This window comes from Bacillus rossius, chromosome 1 (genome assembly GCF_032445375.1).
Source record: "Bacillus rossius redtenbacheri isolate Brsri chromosome 1, Brsri_v3, whole genome shotgun sequence".
In the NCBI taxonomy this organism is placed as follows: domain Eukaryota; kingdom Metazoa; phylum Arthropoda; class Insecta; order Phasmatodea; family Bacillidae; genus Bacillus; species Bacillus rossius.
In genome coordinates this window covers 46,943,183-46,964,441 of record NC_086330.1, presented here as the reverse complement: position 1 = coordinate 46,964,441, position 21,259 = coordinate 46,943,183, and the positions used below count along the sequence as shown (strand labels likewise).

At 36.3% G+C, this 21,259-nt stretch overlaps 2 protein-coding genes across 3 annotated transcripts in view; one reads left to right on the top strand and one right to left on the bottom strand.

The window, feature by feature from the left end:
• LOC134535488 (1-acyl-sn-glycerol-3-phosphate acyltransferase alpha-like) overlaps nucleotides 1–20,631 on the bottom strand; it is a 72,664-nt gene extending 52,033 nt beyond the window's left edge. The window contains exon 1 of one of the 2 annotated variants that reach the window (XM_063374641.1): nucleotides 20,304–20,631. The gene's annotated coding sequence lies outside the window, so the exon portion shown is untranslated. The remainder of the gene's footprint in view (nucleotides 1–20,303) is intronic. The other variant, XM_063374617.1, reaches the window with a different exon arrangement.
• The window catches only part of LOC134535477 (transcription initiation factor TFIID subunit 6-like), a 51,235-nt gene that overhangs the window by 1,125 nt on the left and 28,851 nt on the right, over nucleotides 1–21,259 (top strand). The window lies entirely within an intron of this gene.

Sequence of the window (21,259 nt, the reverse complement as noted above, 5' to 3'; positions counted from 1 at the left end):
CCAGCCAGCTCCGAACCTGGCGCGCGTCGCGGTCTTGTCTGCGTTCGTAACAATAGACACACACACACACTCAACACACACACACTGCTTAAGAGAGCACAAAATTGTAAGCATGGAATTTTTCCCGAAATAATTTTTGCAAACTGGTAAGTAAACTATTTACAGCATTCATTTTCACTCTGTAATCAAAATAAATATTATTTTCAAAACATTACTTAGATAATGAATCTTAAGACACGCTAAGTTTCACACGGAAGCAGTCTGACAATTTCCAAGACCAGGGATATTTCCATTGTAAAAACCAACGCTTACTTGATCACGAAATAGTAAAAACTTGACAACACAGGATAAAATTCAATTAATTCACGACTGTTGACAGCTTTCGTTTCAAATGTGTGTGTGTGAGAGAGATAGTGTGAGTGAGAGTGTGAGTGAGAGTGTGAGCGAGTGTGTGAGAGAGTGAGTGCGTGAGAGAGAGAGTGCGTGAGAGAGAGAGTGCGTGAGAGAGAGTGTGCGTGAGAGAGAGTGTGCGTGAGAGAGAGTGTGCGTGAGAGAGAGTGTGCGTGAGAGAGAGTGTGCGTGAGAGAGAGTGTGCGTGAGAGAGAGTGCGTGAGAGAGAGAGTGCGTGAGAGAGAGTGCGTGAGAGAGAGTGCGTTAGAGAGAGAGTGCGTTAGAGAGAGAGTGCGTTAGAGAGAGAGTGCGTGAGAGAGAGTGCGTGCGCGTGAGAGCGTGCGCGTGAGATAGAGAGTGCGCGTGAGATAGAGAGTGCGCGTGAGATAGAGAGTGCGCGTGAGATAGAGAGTGCGCGTGAGATAGAGAGTGCGCGTGAGATAGAGAGTGCGCGTGAGATAGAGTGCGCGTGAGATAGAGTGCGCATGAGATAGAGAGAGTGCGCGTGAGATAGAGAGTGCGCGTGAGATAGAGAGTGCGCGTGAGATAGAGAGTGCACGTGAGATAGAGAGTGCGCGTGAGATAGAGAGTGCGCGTGAGAGAGAGAGTGCGCGTGAGATAGAGAGTGCTCGAGATAGAGCGTGTGAGAGAGAGCGTGTGAGTGTGAGAGAGTGTGAGCGAGAGTGCGTGTATAGTACATGACATTTTAGTGTTTGGTGTTTGGGAGGGAATATACGCCAAGTGCAGTTGGGTTTGTGTGGAGTCAATTGATTTGAACGTCATGGGTATAACCGGCATATAACAGCATGTAACGCTAAACGCTAAACAAACATTCGTTCGTAGTTATGAATTTCATTGATGATGTTTCATTGCAATTATGAAGATTGTTACGTGTAGCTAAATCTACTTTAATTCAACCATACACAAAATTTAAAACGATATTTCTAGGAAATAAGCCGAAAAATAGATTTGTATACAAAGCCGGTCAATGAATGGTAAATTTATAGAAATTAGTCTTAAAAATAAATTTCAACCCAAGTCAAATAGGCATGTACATTTTTCATGCAGTAAAGGCACAAAGTCATTAAAACAAACAGGCTCTTTGTTACTATTCTTAACCGGATATCTGGCTTCGTTATAATCAGCGATGTCAACAAGAAATTTCTTACAAAAAGAGCACTACAGTTCCTATTATTGAGCTCACTAGCCGATAGCAAAGCGGGCCTGATAAAACTCACATTGCCAAACAACCGACTTGTTTACTTCACAGTACGTTAACCATAAGAATGCTTCCGTATACTTCACTGCCGGGTTTCGCCTATCACGGAAAGAAGCACAGCGGTAAGACAATGGCATGCCAGAGGGGTCTGGTATTCCAGTCCGGCCATCCTAATTTGGTTTTTCAATTGTTTCTAGAAAATCACTCCAAGCAAATTCTGGCCAAGTTTCTTTCTACCTACCGTCCGCAGCAGGGGCGGATCCAGGGCCGGGCGACCCGGGAAATCGCCCAGGGCCCCGCGCCTAGTGGGGCCCCGCGTCTGCCCTCACTCTATAGCCCGTCCCACTCTTAGATTGCAGTACACGGCTTATGGCGCGCGCTGTTGCCAAATCTCTAACACATTACGAATTTCAGGAGATGCGTGTATTTGTAATTTGGATCGAACAAGAAGCATTTTAAGAAATCATATCGTAATTTATAATATTTTATACTATTACACATATAAAATTATAATAATACCACTTTTATGTAAATTTCAAATAAAAACTACCTATTGTAGACGAAAATTTCTTATAGTTTGCTTTTCTGTTCTAAAAATCCCATATATATATATATATACATATATATATATCACATTTTCGTGGGCCCGATAAATGCCGTATTTTTGGACAAGTCATGTCCAAAATGATAAATAAAATACAGTAATGGAAATTCTCGGTCGAGTAAGTTATGGGAAAAATCCGAACAATTGGTTCGAAATGGGGAAGATTTTTTGAAAAACAGGAAAATCGCAACAACTCCCATAATATGAATAATATCGAATCCGTTTTAACGTATGATAACTCGGATTACCTAATGCCGAAAAATGTTTTCTAAATACATTTTTGATACGACCAGCCATAACTGCATGGGTTCGAAAAAAATTTTCACCGGACAAAAAAACGTAACTGCCTTAGTAGACACCTTATCAAATCTGTTTAAATTGTTTGTAATAATATCATAGTTATTTTCCAAAACTTTGTCTAAAACAATGTTTGATAAGGTGCTTGGTGTTGAGAAGGATAGAAAAGTAATTCAAAATTTTGTACCATGATCGCTATTGAATTCCTTCGTATTTATTTCATACATTTTACATATTATGTTCAAGAATCGATTATAATATTTTTTGTTGACTAAGGAAGCCATGTATTTGAAATTGCTTGTAGGACAGAACCCCACTTATCTAAACACACGACCCTGTTTCCTCTTACGACGGCAGCGCGCGCTCTTGTACTGATAAGACACATCTTTAACAGCTATTTCCACGGAAACTGTAGAAGCAATTGAGATGGAGCTGCTTTTAAAAACTAATTCAATTCATTGTGAACATTTTTCTCGCTTTCGTCCCCCATCTATCTTTAATAGAAAAAATTTTTTCCGCGGGTAAACTTTTTGATGTTTCGGTTTGTGAGAAAATGCACTTCAATATATTAAAAAAATTATTTAAATGAAACCTGTACAGTTTTTGTCTTAACATTTGTTCGGTGGCGTTCTAAGGCATTAATTTACTAATAAAAAAAATCTGAATGAAATACACATGTAGGTTTTCTTTTTTTGATGTGAAACATATCGGAATATTTCAAAACAGTTCGCAGCGAATAAGTTATGTTTTTTAATTTTTTCGGACACTTAAAATATTGTTAAGTATTCAAAATAAGCATTGCCTGATGCGTATTTTGATTCTATACAATATGAAAAAAAGCTTGGTCCAAAAATTAAAATTTTAAATTTCGTTTGATATTTGGCAACAATGCACGAAGAAACAAGGACAGTGCTAACGGCAATCGGCGTGTGTTAGAGAGAGAGAGAATGCGCCCATTTACTTCCACACTGCAATCTAAGAGTGGGATGCTCTATAGCACTTGTCATGTAAGGTGTACACCCCTAATGATTATTAGAACCTCTTTTATATGTATTACCCGCAACATGCAGGGGACGAGTGTCAGATAATCGGGTTGGCAATATGTGGATCACATTACCTGACACTTGCCAGCCGGCGATGCTGATTAGTGTTTGCTTCAGGTTACAGTTATCACAGATACCATTGAATATATATAATGTATAGAAGTCGCGAGCCCAGGTTAAATTTTCTGTCCGGTTTCTTAGAAGAATTGTTGTAGTTCCAAGCTCCGCCGCTGCGATCGCTTTCATCGCTGGGTATCGGCCGTATACGCCCCTGGCGGTATTTGGCAGAACTAGGTTAACCAGCCCAGTCGTGACATCATCCTTCACCCCCCCCCCCCCCCCCCCCCCCGAAAATCCCAGACCAGCGATTCAAATTACCCGGCAGGTCTTATCAGCATCGTTAGGCGACCTTGAAGAGGAGCTTCCCTTACCGTCGTTTGAGAATGATGAAATCCCAAAAGAAGCTAGCCACGGAAATCACTGAATGATGGGATTCTGTACCCGAGTGAAGTGAAAATTAGCTATTAAAACTTTGTATTGGGCCAATAGTCAGCTCAGTGTTACGTTCAAAATATGGTTTTATTTTAAAAGTAAAATACTTATTTAAACTATATTTCGCGTTTGTACAAATTTACTTTTAGATATTGGCAAGGAAAATCAACATACCTTAAACAACCTTCTCTTATTCAACGTTATCTATTAAGTAGTAAAAGGGGTAAATATTATTTTTAAAAATAAAAAAAATGTAACCCACTAAATCAGTATTGGCAAGATATATATAAATTCAATATTAAAATACGCACATTAAAATTTTTTGTAATTAACTTTTTTCGGTAATAAAAATTCAGGATGATTTTGGTTTAATTGGTTTACGTATATTGCTATATTTTCTAAATCACATAGAAAAGGGAAAACAGTGCATCAGTGAAAATTCAAAAATTTATAAGTAATACTAGCCATACCAAAAGTTCAATATGCGAGATAAGAAATTTGGTAACTGCTCTACATTTCAAATAAAAATGCATTTGTTTCATGAATACTGAAATGTATGCGTAATAAGGCATATTATGTTATTATACTAAGCATGACTATAACTAAAAAAATTACAGTAATTTAAAACGATGGCAGTCTTAACATACAATAAGTGCGCGAGTCTTAGTTTATTTTTTAATTGGCTTCTTCGCCAGATGGAAAAGAGTTAAGATTTCATCAAGGAAAAATATATTCTCAAAGTCACTAAACCGGGAGATAGAAAATAAGGTAGGTACTTAATTTTAAATAAAAGTTAAAATAGACTTACGCTAAACCAATTAAAAATAAGTCGTAAAAATATTTTTATTTATTAAATATGTTCTATACTTGACAGTTCTTTGTGTATAATTCTTCAAAAATCTTTGAAATTTAATACATATTTTCTTAAAATGGTAGAATATCAGCAATACCCGCAAATTACGTGAGCAAAGCCACGGGTTATTAGATACACTTTTATTATAAAATAAAAACAATTATGCATTTGTAGTTCACGAATGTGATATTTTGTTTATTGCTTCACAACATTCATTTGCCAGTCTCAAATTTCATCGTACCACTTGTCAGAAATGTCACCAAAAATGAGAGAGTTTTTTTTTACGAATTTCAATTACGAGGAAACCTTTCGCAAGACTTTTTTCTTCGCAGTAGTCACTGGGACACCATTAATTTAAATCCACTAAGATAATAAAATTGTATGTATAATGATTTGTTTTTGTATATTTATATAACTTCCCAACCAATTTTTAATGATTTTCATGTGAATAAAAACTTGTAAAGCAATTTAATTAACTGTGTCATAATACTTCTGATTAGATGGAAATACAAACTTTTCATCAGTAATATACGATGATAAAAATATTTATTATTGCAAAATAATATTTCCTGTTCAAATGCAAATTTAAATAGATTATTCATACATGTTTACTGCTAATTAATAGTTTAAAATAATAATTTTTTAGTATAAAATAATTTTTCTCTTGTGTTAAAATGGGTTGCTAAAATGAGGAATTATAAATATGTCACTTACTAAGTCCGTGCACAGATTTACACAAAACAGCAATGTAAATAATCTTTTTTGGTAGTTTCTAACTTTGTGCCCTGGATAACATGAATTTGGTTTAATTCATACCAAAGTGAATTTTTTGAACAACTTAAATTGATGTCATAAATAAATATTTATTTTATATTAAAAATCCACAAACAGTTTTTAAAATATAATATTTATCACGCCAGATGGAATAAACAAACAAAAAATAGCTCTTATATGTTGTCTGTGTTTAAAGAATTGTATTATATTTCATGGAAATAATATTTACCTTTCGGTTATTAAAAGAAAATATATTTGTATTCAAAATACTTGCGCATCGTTTTTACGAGCATAACTTGTGTATCTAACCTCAAAGCAAGGAATATAAAGAGTGGGAACTCAATGCTATAACAGACACTCTTATTTTCTTTGGAGAAATCCGGGAAATGTGCGTTATTTATAAGCAACTTAACATAGTAAATCGTTAACTTTTCAGATCTATGTTGGCAAAATTGATTTTTTTTTGTGGTCATTCGCTACTGGGAATATTCACCATATAACGTTTAAGATTATTTATTTTGAATTACGTAACAACCAAAACATTATGTAAAAATGCTTCATCTTATGTTAAAAAAATTATAAACTGCATAGCCACAAAGTATGACATACCATTAGTTTCAGTTACTAATAACAACACGTGCACGCGTTTGAACAGTCATCGCAGCCATAGTTGTTTCATAGCTACCAAAATCATTCAACGTTCTCAAGAATTATTCCAAATTATGTTTTGCCATTTTACTCAATGCGCCACTCCGTTAACACAACATTTTATAAATTCTGAACTACGAATGTCAGTGAAAATGTACACTATACTGTACATTCCAATCTGATACGCTTTAAGAAATTTCTGTAGTTTTCTTATTATTATAACTTAATTTTTTATGTTGGCATCTTTTAACCGCACTGTTTTTTTTTTTGTTTTTTTTTTCGGTGGCCGTACTCCTCCAATTCAGTTGCGCCCGCCGGTATCTAAGCGCTCGGATTTCAACAAAAGGCACCGCCTCTCGATAGAGTGAAACAGAGAATTACGCGCACGACCTTGAAAAAAGCGACGCTACAGCGCTCTAGCGTGGAAGCTGGTAACTACGAGTACCCTCTTGTGGAAAGAAGAGCTGTCTAGCGGCGGAGCTAACAACTACCTCAGTTTTGGATCCGAAAATTGGAATAATAAATCCTATCCCCTCGCGACTTCTATAAGTTATATATATTCAATGCAGATACTCATAACTTGGCTTTCAGAGGGCATGAAGAGAGGTTGTCCAATTCGAATAACAGTGGAAATTTTTTGGATTTGGTTAATTTGATTGCACGATTTGACCCAACATTGCGAGAGCACTTGCACCAAACTATAAACATGACAGTTGCCAGGAACCACTACCTGAGTAATATTATTCAGAATGAATTTATCGACATAATGGCCAATCATGTTAGAGCTAAAATAATAGATAATATATTAAAGAATAAGTACTTTGCAATCATTTTGGTCTATACTCGAGATATAACTCGGATTGAACAATTGTCAATAATTCTAAGAATAACAAACCAACACACTGCAGAAATTGAGGAATTTTGTAGAATTTGTAGCTGTAGAAAAAACTACTGGTGAAAAGCGGGCCGATTACATAATAAAAAATGGGAGGAGTTAGGCTTGTCCATTGTCAACTGTAGGGGTCAAGGCTATGACAATGGTGCTAACATGCGTGGGCAAAAGAGCGGTGTACAAAGAAGGCTACTCAACATTAATCCTCTTGCATTCTTTGTACCGTGTGGAAGCCACAGCTGGAACTTAGTATTGGGAGACGCTGCTTCATCTTGTGCTCAAGCGCAGACATTTTTTGGTCTTTTGCAAAGACTGTACACAGTTTTCTCTTGCTCAAGTGAACGATGGGGTTTTCTGAAGTCGCATATCAACATTTCTCTCAAACCTCTTACCGAAACCAGATGGGAGTGCAGAATTGAATCTGTAAAAGCTGTGAGGTATCAGCTAAGCATTGTTTATGATGCTTTGTCAAGTCTTCGTAAGAGTAACACAGACTGTGGTTTAATAAGTGAGTGTCAGTCGTTAGAAAACGAAATTACTGCATACGAGTTTGTTGCATCTCTTGTGGTGTGGTACGATATTCTTGTCAAAATAAACATCATCAGTAAGGTATGGCAAAACGTAAATTTGCATTTAGGTGTGGCAGTTAAGCACTTAGAAACCTTTGCCAAGTGGTTAGATGAATATCGTCTGAGTGGCTTCAATACGGCATTGGTAACAGCAAGAGAAGTAGCAGAATAAGTTGGCATCAATAGTGTGTTTAGAAGCTCCCGAGCTTCCACCTGAAGATAATTTCAAAATAAACTAATTTCTGGTGGTGTAGATGCAATACGAATGAGCTGTCAGCCAAGATTTGCAGCTTTGAAGACCTATAAAAGCAAGTTTGGCTTTATGTATCAAATCAAGGGCCTACAGAACATGAGTGATGATGATCTGATGAATAATTGTCAAGAGCTACAAATGTCTTTGAGTGCCGGAGATAAAAGTGATATTGACGCTGTGGAACTCTATGAGGAATTAAAAATGTTCGCCCTTGTCTACGGTGGAGAACGAGACGATGTATTTTCAGTTCTTAAGTACATTGTACAAAATAGCTTAATAGATGTATACCCAAACATTTTTGTAACATTGAGAATAATAGGTACAATTCATGTGACAGTAGCATCTGCAGAAAGGAGTTTCTCCAAGTTAAAGCTTATTAAGACTTATATAAGAATCTCCATGACACAAGATCGAATATCATCTTTAGCCCTCCTCTCCATAGAAAACGAGTTAGCAAACAGTCCAGATTACACTGATATCATAGAAGACTTCAGCAGGAAAAAATGTCGCATGGTTACAATTTAATGAAGTGCAGTAAAAGCAAAAAGTCACAAGAGCTTGTATTGTCAGATGAGTTGGTGTTGTAATATTTTGCCTTGAAATGTTGTAGTTGGGTTTTTTCACCTAAAACCATTTATTTTCATAAGTGAGGGGAAAAAATTCACCCATGTGATTATTGTACGAAATTAATTTTACGACTAATTTACATAATTATATAGCCCAAACAGCTATATAAATTAACCCTCATTTACATGTGGCATATATTTCAGTATTCGTACAAAAACAATTAAAATTTATTTTAGTATTGTTATTTTTTATCTTCTTTGTATAATTTTATTTTATGTGAAAAAATGTCGTATGTATGTAAATGAAAAAAGGGTAATATTATTGTTTTTTGTTTTTGCTTTTGATTTTTTATATTTTTTTATGATTTCGCTTTTAAAATTTTCATAGCTTTTATAGACTTATAAAATGATCAGATTTCACCAGAATTAAATTGTATGCAATAATAAAACAAACCCAATTACAATTTACCAAGAAAGAAATTTTCTTTACCATCGTCGAAATTTAGGTTCCATGTAGGTTCAAAAGTTTAATTTTCTAATTTTCGGGAGAGTGACCACAAATCCCCCTTTCCTCAGTGGTATTCCATACTCCAGTCTGATAAGACCCCCCCCCCCCCCCTTCCGCGGAGATACAAGGGCCCCGCTGAAATGAATTGTCCAGGGCCCCGCAGAGTCTAGGTCCGCCACTGGTCCACAGGGATGAAAACCACAACCACAACCCGAACAGTTCCAAAGCTTACCGTAGTAAAAGTTTAGGTTAGGTTCAGTCAGGGTAATATATAAATTATTTTTCGGGAATGTAGGTTAGGATATCGAAACTAAAATGGTTAGGTTAGGTTAGTGTTATTTAAAATACTTTATGGCCGTAAAATAATTTAGTGTTTTTTCATGAGCGATCGGCTAACTTCGGAGAACGTCGTTAACTGTTCGGGTGTGGCTCTCATCCAAGGAAGTAGCTCTCATCGCTGTGAACTGCAGGCTTCTCTTCTATGGGCCACATGTTTCTTTCCTCACTATCCCTGATCTGTATCATTATGTATTACCTTCTTTAAAGACCTCGCTTATAATGAAACTTTAAAAAAAAAATCAGTTTTTATTTGTTTGTAATCCAAGTGCCTGCCAACAGTTTAAGACTTAAAAGGGGCAGGCACTAAACAAATACTATAGATACACACAAAAACATTACACTTAAACACAGTATCACACGACAGAGACAAAAACATGACAAGACAAGGACACCAAAAAATACAATATGAAAAAATAATAATACTGGTATAATCGACATATTTCATTACATATATTAAAAACATTGTAAATTTTTTAATCTTCACTACAAAAAATAATTTATTATGCCTTTCATTGAGAATTTTCGTTTAGTAAAACGGTTCAGACCTTTTAAAGAATTGTTTGAATACTAGTATAACATTTTGTTAGTGCACGATTTCTGAAATTGTTTGAGACACTGGTGTCTATGTAGAAAAAATGGTATTCTCAGCCCAATTTTTTCTCTCGAAAATTTCGAAGCAGTGGTACACATTTAGAAAGAATTTATCACAAAAATGTTATCTAACACTTTTCTTCTTAACTGCTGTGTATGCGTGGAAGGCTTCGAGGGTTTTGTCATAGCCGAATTATTCAGAAAGGTTATTAATTAGATGTTAATTGAGAATGGAACTTTTTTTTATAGTTTCAAGTCCATAAGGCTCAGTAGTGGTTATAGAATTCCAGATGACTTGAGTATTATTCTAATTTATACCTTACTAATGTGACAAAGAATATGACCGAGTTGGAAGTAAAAAGATGCAAATGCTTGCAAGATTCCACGAAAAAAAATCTTTTGACAAGTGTTATCTTGATGATTGCTCAAGATTTCATACATAAATGCACAATGTATATAGAGAAAAAATACAATAATAATGCTTTGATTAAAATCCATAAGAATTTACAATATGATCAAAACAGTGTAGCGGATTTATTTATCAGGATTGTATAGTCCTGCTAATCGGACAACGCTCGTTGGAAATCCAGTTAACTGAATGGAATTAAAAAAAAAAAGTAGGATTTACTAATTTTTGACGTGCTCAGTAGTATTAAAAAAAATTACGCTGTATAACTAGTTGTATTTATAAGAAAAACATCAGATTTTTATAGTTTTCCCATCTAAAACTTTTATTACATACATTTACGGGAAATTCAGTTTAATCCAGACTAACAGTGATCCGGATAAAGCCTGGTCCCGTGCTCCCGTCGAGTCCCGATTAGCAGGGCTGTTTTTGTTAGGACTCGTATACATCTGCTTCTTTGCCACTAGTATGATAATCATCTAGCATTTAAAAATAAATAAATTCATCAATAAGGCACGTTAAGTGAACCTTGTCCTCGAAAATTAATTATAATTCAAAATCCACATTGTCAACTGGTATACAATATTCTATGGAGTAACAATAGTAACGTATATGTCAATTTTTAAGTAGTAGAATAATTAGTGAAAATTAAATTATTGACTAACAAGGAAACTAGAGGACGCAATGCAAGATCTCATGGTTCTACGTGCCGATAGCGTTGTAGGTCCCCGCTAAAATGGCGTTAGTGATTACATCACTAACAGTCAATAATCAATGAGCTGTGATAATATTTATTTCTGCAAAAGGAAAGAAAGCTGGAGAGATCCATTCGGAGATGGCGGAAGTTTACGGAAGAGATTTGACAGTACCAATTCGTCAAAAATTGCAGGGATTCGTTTGGGAAGTTTTGGAGAACTAACCCTACAGCCTAGCATCCTCTGATTTCCTTCTGTTTTGACCCACGACGAATCTCCTCAGCGGTAAGAATATATACTTTAATTACCTTGGGTAAGAAGTTTCACTCTGACGACAAACTCAAACGGGCCATGCGGTTATGGCTGTTTTCCCAGCCTACAAGAGTGCTACGAGACCGGGATTTTCAAACATCAATTTCGGGACAAATGCCTCAACACGCATGGAAGTTATGTGGAAAAGTGATAAATGGGTAATACTTTCATTTCTGTTTCATATTGCCACTAATTGTTTTCTTTCTTATTTACACTGTGTGCGTTAAGTATTGATACGCCCTCGTACAAGGCCTAGAAAACTGACATCTAACAACTGAAAGTGCTCTTGGTAGCCAAAAAGCTATGAACGAATCGGTTGACATCACTGACGTATACGCTTGAAACAAGAGAGAGAGAGAGAAAAAAAGTCGCTGACTCGCGAGCCGCTGACGCACGGACATTGTTTATTCCAGCCCAGCGCATGCGTGGGCCGACGTGCGTTTGTGTTAACGTCACGCGTGAAATACCAAGCTACGCTCTACCGACCAACCTTCTTGGCAGGAGAGCGAGAACAGGCATCAACGTGGACTCACGACTGAAATAATAATAATAATAATACAAATAATAATAATATAGAACATTGTCCGGGGCACAAGATTTAACCACTGTGATTTTCGAACCAACTAATTCACAACTATGCATATGGCGGTCGTGTGAATGGGAGAGAAAGGGATATATTTTATATTTGTCAGGGACACGCGGTGCAACAGCCAATAAGAGCGTAATAGGGTAGCATTTTGGCGAAGTTGGAAAACTGTTTATATGGTGGCAATAAATTGGCCGCCGTGACGTCACAATCCAAGATGGCGGAAATCACTCAATCCACACCCTACATCCCGCCGTCGGACTGGCCGATGCATACTATCGTTAAACAAGGTACATATTTTACATACTAAATTATAAATAAACAATTTTATTACAAAATGGTTGAAACTAAATGGTGTAAAAGTTATGTTTTCTTAGAAGAATGTATTGTATATTATCAGATTATGCTGTTGATGAAATATAACAAGAAAAAGTAATTCTAAAATTATTCGAAGCAAAATAAAAATTCTTAAGTATGTATATTTAAAAAATTTCATCACAAAGTTTTGTCTAAAAATTTTGTGCTCTTTGGTTATATCTGGCAACAGAACACCCCGAAACAAGCACAGTGCCAATAACAGATAAAGTAAATGTCCATTTAAATGCAAACGGCAATCTAAGGATGAGATAGATAAACCTCTTTCCAGCTAGTAGGGAAAGACGAGGCGATGACAGAGCGTAACGAAAAGAGCAACGCTCAGGAGTTGGCACTCTATGTTGGGGAAGGGGAGGTGAAATAACGAATAAAACAGAGAATCAAAGACGTTTGTTTCTCGTCAACTTTACAATATGATCCCTTAATTGTGTACTTTGTTTAATTTTATAGTTCAAAGTGCATTGTTGAATAATTTGTTTAATCTTTTAAGTATATATTACCATTGAAAATATACATTATATATGTATATGTACATACATATATACGTATATATACACATATATATTCAATGATATTACTTACAGAAGTGTGAAGTTTTACTTTTAAAGCACCAATTTTTTCCAAACAAAATTTCTTAAAAAAATATAAGGTTTATTTTATAGATGATCAGAATATCCGACATATTCAAATTGTAGCTAAACAGAAATGTGATTTACTTCACCCTCGGCTTAAAGTGTATTCAAGGGCGCAGTTACACGGAACGCAGAACTACTACAGGTGAACAGGTTTAAATAAACATGTTTACAAACGCGAAAGTGTACAGTTACACGGCAGGTGGTATAAAGTGTTATCAACTCCAAAAACTATTGTCTACTGTCAGTTAATGAATTTGTTGTGGATCCTACTTATTTGAGCAAGTGCATTTCTGTTAGAGAATTACCGTCAACGTCAATTTTAAAACAATTAAGTAATAACCTGATATTTTCTGTTGCAGTCGGTAAAGTATTACACGAACTTGTGCCAGGAACGTTCTTCAGCTTGCGTTTTTCGCAAATGACTTTATATTTTCATCACTCAATAGCCAATCAAGGGTTTGTGTAGAATAGATGTCGTTCTGCACGATTTCACCAACCTGTTTAGGTTAAATGAGAAATGACACCAAACAAAACCATGTCCAGCATGGGTGTAACCGCACGCAAAAGTTGAACATGTTTACCCAAGCAGTTAAGAGTACCGTGGAACCGCGCCTTAATTTACCCACATCGCAAACATCTTTTACCGATGTACGTCAGAGTAACAATTCTCAGAAATTTGAAACTTTGCTTACGTCATCACTCTACGCGTCGCATGTGAATTATTCAACGCTGAATATGTGACATGTATTAGGTATCAATATTTTAATGCTATTTCAATAACGTATTTTCAACCTTGGGATTACTTTTTAATATGACTATTTCAGTCTACCAAATATATCTCAGGGTAGTCTCACTATCAAAGTTTCATTTAGCACACCAATAAGTTTCTTATGTACACTAATGTTTAAGAAAGTGACTATATACGTTTATGTTTCTACACATGGTTTCTGTGAATTTACTTCTGCTCCATTGTCTCGAAATTACTCCTATTACTCATACCACATCCCAAGAGCTAAGATGTTTACAAATCAAAAATTGTATCTTTCATATCAATGAAATTTAACCGATTGGTTTCCGACTCAACGCCTGTCTGAATGTATCTTGCAGTACATGTAAAACCGAACAGTCTCGCCTTATCTTTAACTAAGTGTAGGTGATGTCTCCAGAGAACCCAATTAAAGCTGCAGCCTGCACTGTACGCAAGAGAGGGGTGATATTTTCATTGCCACCAACAACAGGAAAGAATCTGAAAGCAAACATCAAGCAAAGAGATTCTAACAGCCCCTCCCTCCTTCCTAATTAAATTCTGCGTACGCTCCTACTGGCATATACACTTAAGGGTGTATCACACGGTGGAATTTCCTTAAAAGGTTTTCCATGGTAGCTTGTGTGGATAGTTCTATGGATGAATTAGAAGAGTGCTGGCCGTTTTCATGGAAGTTTATGTAATCTGTCGTGTTCGAATTTCTGTAGAAGGTTTCGTAGAAGGGGGAAATTTTATCCAATCAGAATGAAGTGGCAGTGTGTCCCTAGTGTTATTTTGGAAGGGTTTGAGTTTTTATTATTGATTTGAAACGCGGTGAACATCTAGCCTGTTGAAGCAGTTACTGCATTATGCAACAATCCATGTTTAGGCACTACAACAAGTATTAAGTATCATAACAAAACCATTCGCACAAGCTAGGCCTACACAATGGAGTTAGGAATAGTCAGGAGATGGCACACTGTGACGTAGTTGAAGTCACTTTTTGAATCTCGCCATCGCCATATTGTTCCGCCCAAAACATTGTGGAAATGGTGCTTCGTATCATCTGATGGTGGTCAGTAAGTACGAATTGAAATCTCCGCCATTAAAAACAAGTCAATTTATATATATATATATAAAAGTTATTTAAAACTGTTTCCACAACGAACACAATAAGCTTCAGCCAATGCTTTGAGCGTCTACTAACCAGTATGGCGCAACAATTAGTTGGAAGGAACAAAAAAAGGCTTCAAACCGTTACCATGTCCAGGGCCGCAACTAGAGTATCTGGCACCCGGGGCATGAATGGATTCATGCCCCCCCCCCCCCCCTTCTCTTTTTTTGCACATACCACACCAATAAAGCGGGGGGTCCGGGGGCCCTCCCACGGAAAAATGGTGCTATTTAAGCATTTTCCATACCTACATGTAACAGTTTCTGTGCTACTGTAACTTCCATGCATGAACCCACTATATCCATAAAGTAGTCCGTATAATCACTAGACTTGTTCATTAAATATGTTGAGACGTTATATTGTAAATCAGATTAGACACTCCTGGCATGCAAGTTAAAAAAAAACATTTACCAGTTACCAGTTGTAGTAGGAATTACAATGCAAGCGATTTCGGCGCCCCCACAGCTTTGCGCCCGGGGCGTATGCCCCGCTTGCCCCCCCCCCCCCCCCTAGTTTCGGCCCTGACCATGTCATCATGCGGACGTGGCCGGCCACCACCTACCTACACGAGTCACAATTCTACGTGTGATAGCTCCTATCATACCTGCCGCCATGGAATCCTGGCTAGCAGTTTTTCTGGAAGCTGCTAGCGGATGCCTGTATAAAAACTTCCATCGTGTGATACAGGTTTTTAGTTGTTATGAGCGCAGGCATGACTCACATGCTCAACTTCGCAGCCCGCTTCCCCCGTAGTCAATTCACTTCGCGACGTGTTGTAACCTCGGGAGTAACCTACGTAGGTGTGCGGGCTTGCCCAAACAGTGTGTACAAGGTGAACCGGAGGACAAAAAAAAGTACTAGGAAAACGCGACATACATCACTATACTCAGCCGGGGAAAAGGGGGGGGGGGGGGGAGGGATTTTGCACGTTGCGCTATCGCTCCGAGGTTAAACTGCCCCAAAGCTTATCTCCTATCGCTCGCGCCAGCTCCTTCGGAAGGTAGACACCCGTCGTGCTACTATTTATCTCCACAAAATAAAGTCGGACTGATAACCTAAAATAATATGTTTTAAATAATGGTAATGGCACACTGTCAAAAGTTTATTTTTGGACTGAGCTATCTGAAACTTTCCGATTTTAATCTCGTTTTGAAATTAGAAAATAACGCATCAAGGATAGAAATGTTGAACTTGTATCTGTCTGCATTTACTAACTTTCAAAACCTCTACAAATTTAACTCTCATTAACACTCGCTGCGGAATAAAAATAATCTTATATTTTTAACAGTAATAGAAACATAATTTAATTTTAACATAAAATATTTTACATGCAACATCCATATCAGCCTTATTTTAGTTACTTCTTTTAAAACTCTAATTGCTCATGTAATCTCAGACATTTTAAAGATTGGTTGTGACGGAAACGGGCACTATTTCCGTTTTCGCCAGGCACGATTATGATTGGCTGATTCCGTCAAACCAACAAAATATTTCATAGACACTCAAGTCATCCATCATTTCAAACACGGCTCCGCTAATTAAGTTTTCTGTGACATAATAATAATCATCCAAAATTTGACCAGGCATATTGTAACGTGTTGGAATAGAAATATTGAAAGTGTTGCAGGGAGTTTATCAATGCGTTCAACATCTAACAGAGTACGTTGAAAGGGAATATTGTAATTTTTTTCATTTAATTGGTTGGATTGTATAGCGATTTTTTTAAAAATTAACTACTCATCTGCCACAATGACAGATAATTACGGGATTTATCATCGAGACTTTTTTCTAGTCACTTTAACTAAAGTTATAAATTTATTTTGGTAAAAAAAATCGAAAGTATACAATTTAGGGATGAGTACGATATAGCCGGTAACGTTTAGACTTTAGTTTTTTTTTTTTTTTTTTTTTTTTTAGTAAGATTTGAAAAGTTGTACATTTAATAATGGGGAGGGGTCCCGGCAAAATATTTACCTGGAATTGCCCTCGATGTAACTACTCACAACGATCCTAACCCAAAGTCGGAATCTCACTCGTGTTATTTAACATTTACCAGCATTCGTTATTAATTTATTGGATTTACCATATATTACTCGCGACAGCTTTGGTTTGAGCCCCAAGCACAGGCCGAACACCTGATTGCCACCTGCTTTTTAATAAAGTAAACACAATTAAGCTAATATTCAAATCAGCCACAACTTTATTTATATTGATCAAATCACTAAGGAAGGGCTGAACGAATGGGGATGGGGGACTGTCGCTCGTTGCCCAGGAGCTATACGCAATACTTTCGGACCCCGATACCCGCTACAGCAGTCAGTGAAAATATGGTTTTGGAGCACATCCTGAAGCAACACTGAACTTCCAGTCTGACCCACTCGACGTGATCTGCATTCTTGTGACGCGAGCAGACAGCATTCTGTGACGTCACACGGGCCTAGCGTATACTTTGATGTAGAGGGGAAATAGGGGCAGGGGACTGGCAGTCCTTCCCAACTATATATATATATATATATATATATATATATATATATATATATATATATATATATATAAATTAACACGAAGGTGGATTACGAGACACACTGTGTCATCTGTGAGAACTCATGAATTGGGGGATTGAACTCCGAAAAATGCCCCTCCCCTCTCCTTTTCCATTCTGAGCTAGACAAGCCCTCGAGACAAGCTATATTCCCTATAATGGAAAGGTAATGCAGTCAAAGTTGTAAAAGTCACTAAGCGAACTTACAGGGCATTTCGCCCTAGAAAGAGTGTACAAAGTGGTTGAGGATTGTTGGGCCAAAACTTTCATGTGTTATTTGGCACACGTAAACAATTATTCCTTTTCCCCTTCCCCTTTTCCAAACCGCCAGGGAACTTTTATTTTAAACTCTTACGTCTCGTCGAAAGTGATGTCATTCGAGAGAGACGGTATAAAAGTGTCGACACAGACTGTTTGGAAAGGTGCCCATCGGCAATGACCTAGATGACCTTCTCATAAAGCCTGTTTTACAATGACATGGAAACGACGTCGGATCACCCGGATCATTTCACTATTGCGTATGCCTCTTCCACAATTCACGGAAAATTTATTATAAAAAAAAAGGGGGGGGGGGGGAGGGTGGTTGTCTGTAAAGTCGGTTTACGGACGATAATTTTACGTGATAACGTCATAAGAAAACATTAATGAAAAATTGCATACTTTTAAATTTTTAATTATTATTTACAGTTTTTGTAAATTTAATTTAAATATTTTGCTTTAAATATAAACACGAACAATTAGTTATAGAAATAAACTGAAATCAATCAATGTCAATAAATTGTTAATTTGAAATGACGAAATTGGACAAATAAATCACATCTTTAAATTGCTGCTTTTAAAAAGCCCGCCATAGAAGATTTTCTCGCACGGTGGTTGGCCGGTTCTTGCGCGCTCGGCTCAGGCGGAACGTGACAATAAGTCATGCTTTTTAGTGCGTGCAGCCGGCGTTCATCGATTTATAAGACGTTATCACGTCAAAAAACTACAACAAGATTTACTATATACAAAATTAATCACAAATAAATAATAGAGCACGAGATATGTTTGTACTTGAAACAATTTTTAAACTTATTGAAGTGAAAACTTCTTTAGCCACGTTGATTTTTGGTAGGGGTAAAACTTACGGGTTCGCGTCACCGACATGCTAGTGATATATAATACCAAAATCATTTTATTACGTACATTTAACGTAGAATGATATCATATTACACATTAAAAAACAAAGTTTTTAGTTTTCACTTCTGTCGACAGTCCCCATGATTGCCTTTTCGTTTTTTACGTAATAACGTCTTATAAATCGATGAACGCCGGCTGCACGCGCGAAAAATTGTCACGTTCCGCCTGAGCCGAGCGTGCAAGAACCGGCCAACCACCGTGCGAGAAAATCATCTATAATATCAAACAGGTTAAGGCGGGCTTTTAAACTAATTGTTCGTGATTATATTTAAACTAGTTATTTAAATTAAATGTGCAAAAACTGTAAATAATATTTGAAAAATTAAAAGGATGCAATTTTTCATCAATGTTTTCTTATGACGTTATCAGACTGTAAACAAGTTACCATCCCAGAAAAATAACCGGCTTCTATTGGTCACACGGAGTAACCCAAATGGAAAATAGCGAGATCCATCTCCATTTACATGATCCGTCTCAGTTCGCGTCTCATTTTACAACGGACTTAAAACCACTCAATCATGTGTTGTAGTACATGTACTTATATAGTAGCCAATTATATTCGTAAGGATTCTACATCAACAGAATGTTTCTTATATATATATATATATATATATATATATATATATATATATATATATATATATATATATATATATATATATATATATATATATATATATATATATATAAAAATAAAGAATTAACTATCTAGTAATGTTCAAAATTCGTAACAAACAATAACAGTACACTATTTTTAATTCTATCGCAAATCTGCGGCCCTATCCGTAGCAAAGGAGCAACCACGAAGGGCACGCCTTCGCACCTGCACAATATCCTTTGGGAATATATAGGTATAAAATGAATACACTGCTAAAGCTAGTCAAAAACAAAAGAGTTCATAATAAATAATAATGTAGTACATTTGTAATAATTTTTGAAACTTATATTTAACCTCACTATCAGTGGCAGGGACCATGGGCGTAGATTCCCGGAGACCCGCCCTCCTCTCTCCACCAGGATAAAAGAGCCTCTCTCTGTGGTAGGAGGGCGGGGGGCACTTGCAAAATCGCTATTGTAAAATGAGTGATAAACGGTAAACAGTCCCCCCCCCCCCCCCCGAATGGTCGTAGTGGACCTAGCACCAAATTTAGGGGAGGGAATATGACCGAAGTGTTTCAAATGATATGAAATGTCTTCCGTTAGATAAAAAGTCCGAAATAAATAAAATACAAGTAAAAAACAGTACTATAATCCACTATTTAACCGTATTTCTGACGTCTACGAAATTATAACAGTTTTTTTTTACTCATTTTTAAGGCTAAGGCGTAAAAACAATTACAGACCTGCATGACTAAAAAAAAATAATATATGTTTTCCACACAAAAAAATTGAACCTACTTTATAAAGGTCAGGCGTAGACAGAAGTATTTTTTTTTTTTTTTTTCCCCAGCTCTTGATTGAAGAGGGAGGCGATTGTCCCCCAACCACAGGACTAACCCTGCCCACTGTAACCACTGAACTTTTCTAGAACACATAGTTCACATTAATTTTATAACTATTTTTTTTAATAACACTGTTTTATTAGACATAAATACATTTATATCTTAATATTTATGTACCTTAAACACGCTGTCCCACTTGACTGCCAGACGCCGGTCTCCGAAAAAATAAAAATAAAAAATAAAAAATCTAAACACAAGTCAAATTAAGTATTTACAAAACTAGATGTGTAATTATAAATACAACAGTTTTAAATAAGAATACGAAATAATAACATCAGCGTACAAACATGAATAATTTGCCATGCCATAGTTAAAAGGAAACCCGGGTTAAAAAAAAAAACTGCAACAGCAATTTCAGACTATTGATAAGCTCTTTGCCTTATCTCACACTTCACGCTAGCGGACAACACACTCCGTAATCATTCATAAAACACCGCAACACCATAGAGTAAATAAACGCAACACTACGTGAAGTAGCGACCGGGTCCACACCATAGAACGATTGCTAGGTAGAGTGCGCACAAAAATTACGCACTTATCAATTTATCTTTCTAGACTTGCCAATAAAACGGACTAAAATAAGAGTTGTAATTTACGTTTTTTAACAAATGGTACTACAACAGATATGCCATTTGTTCAAATTATTAAACTTTGTATAATTTAATGGACTTTTTTCAATGTAACACAAAAAAAAAAATTCTCTCTCACTCTCTAAAACAAATAATTTCAACAATGTGCCAGTTGAAACTTGCTTTCGCCAGCATTAACGAAATGGCATCATGATAAGAATAAATGTATAACATGCAGTTGATGGGTGGTGTTGGCATAAATTGAATATATTTCATAAATCTCACAAACCGAACTTGTATGTACTGACGAGTGAGTGTATTCCTGAAATGTTGTAGTACGTTTTGTTTTTACAATGCTATTTAGAAATGTAATTAAGAAGAAAAACTAGAATTATATTTTTCTATTATTTGTTCTCGAATTAGTCAATACTTAATTCAGTTGTATTTTAAATAAAATAATATTGTTAAGGAAATAATCAGATCGTTCAGTTAATGTTTTTCGAC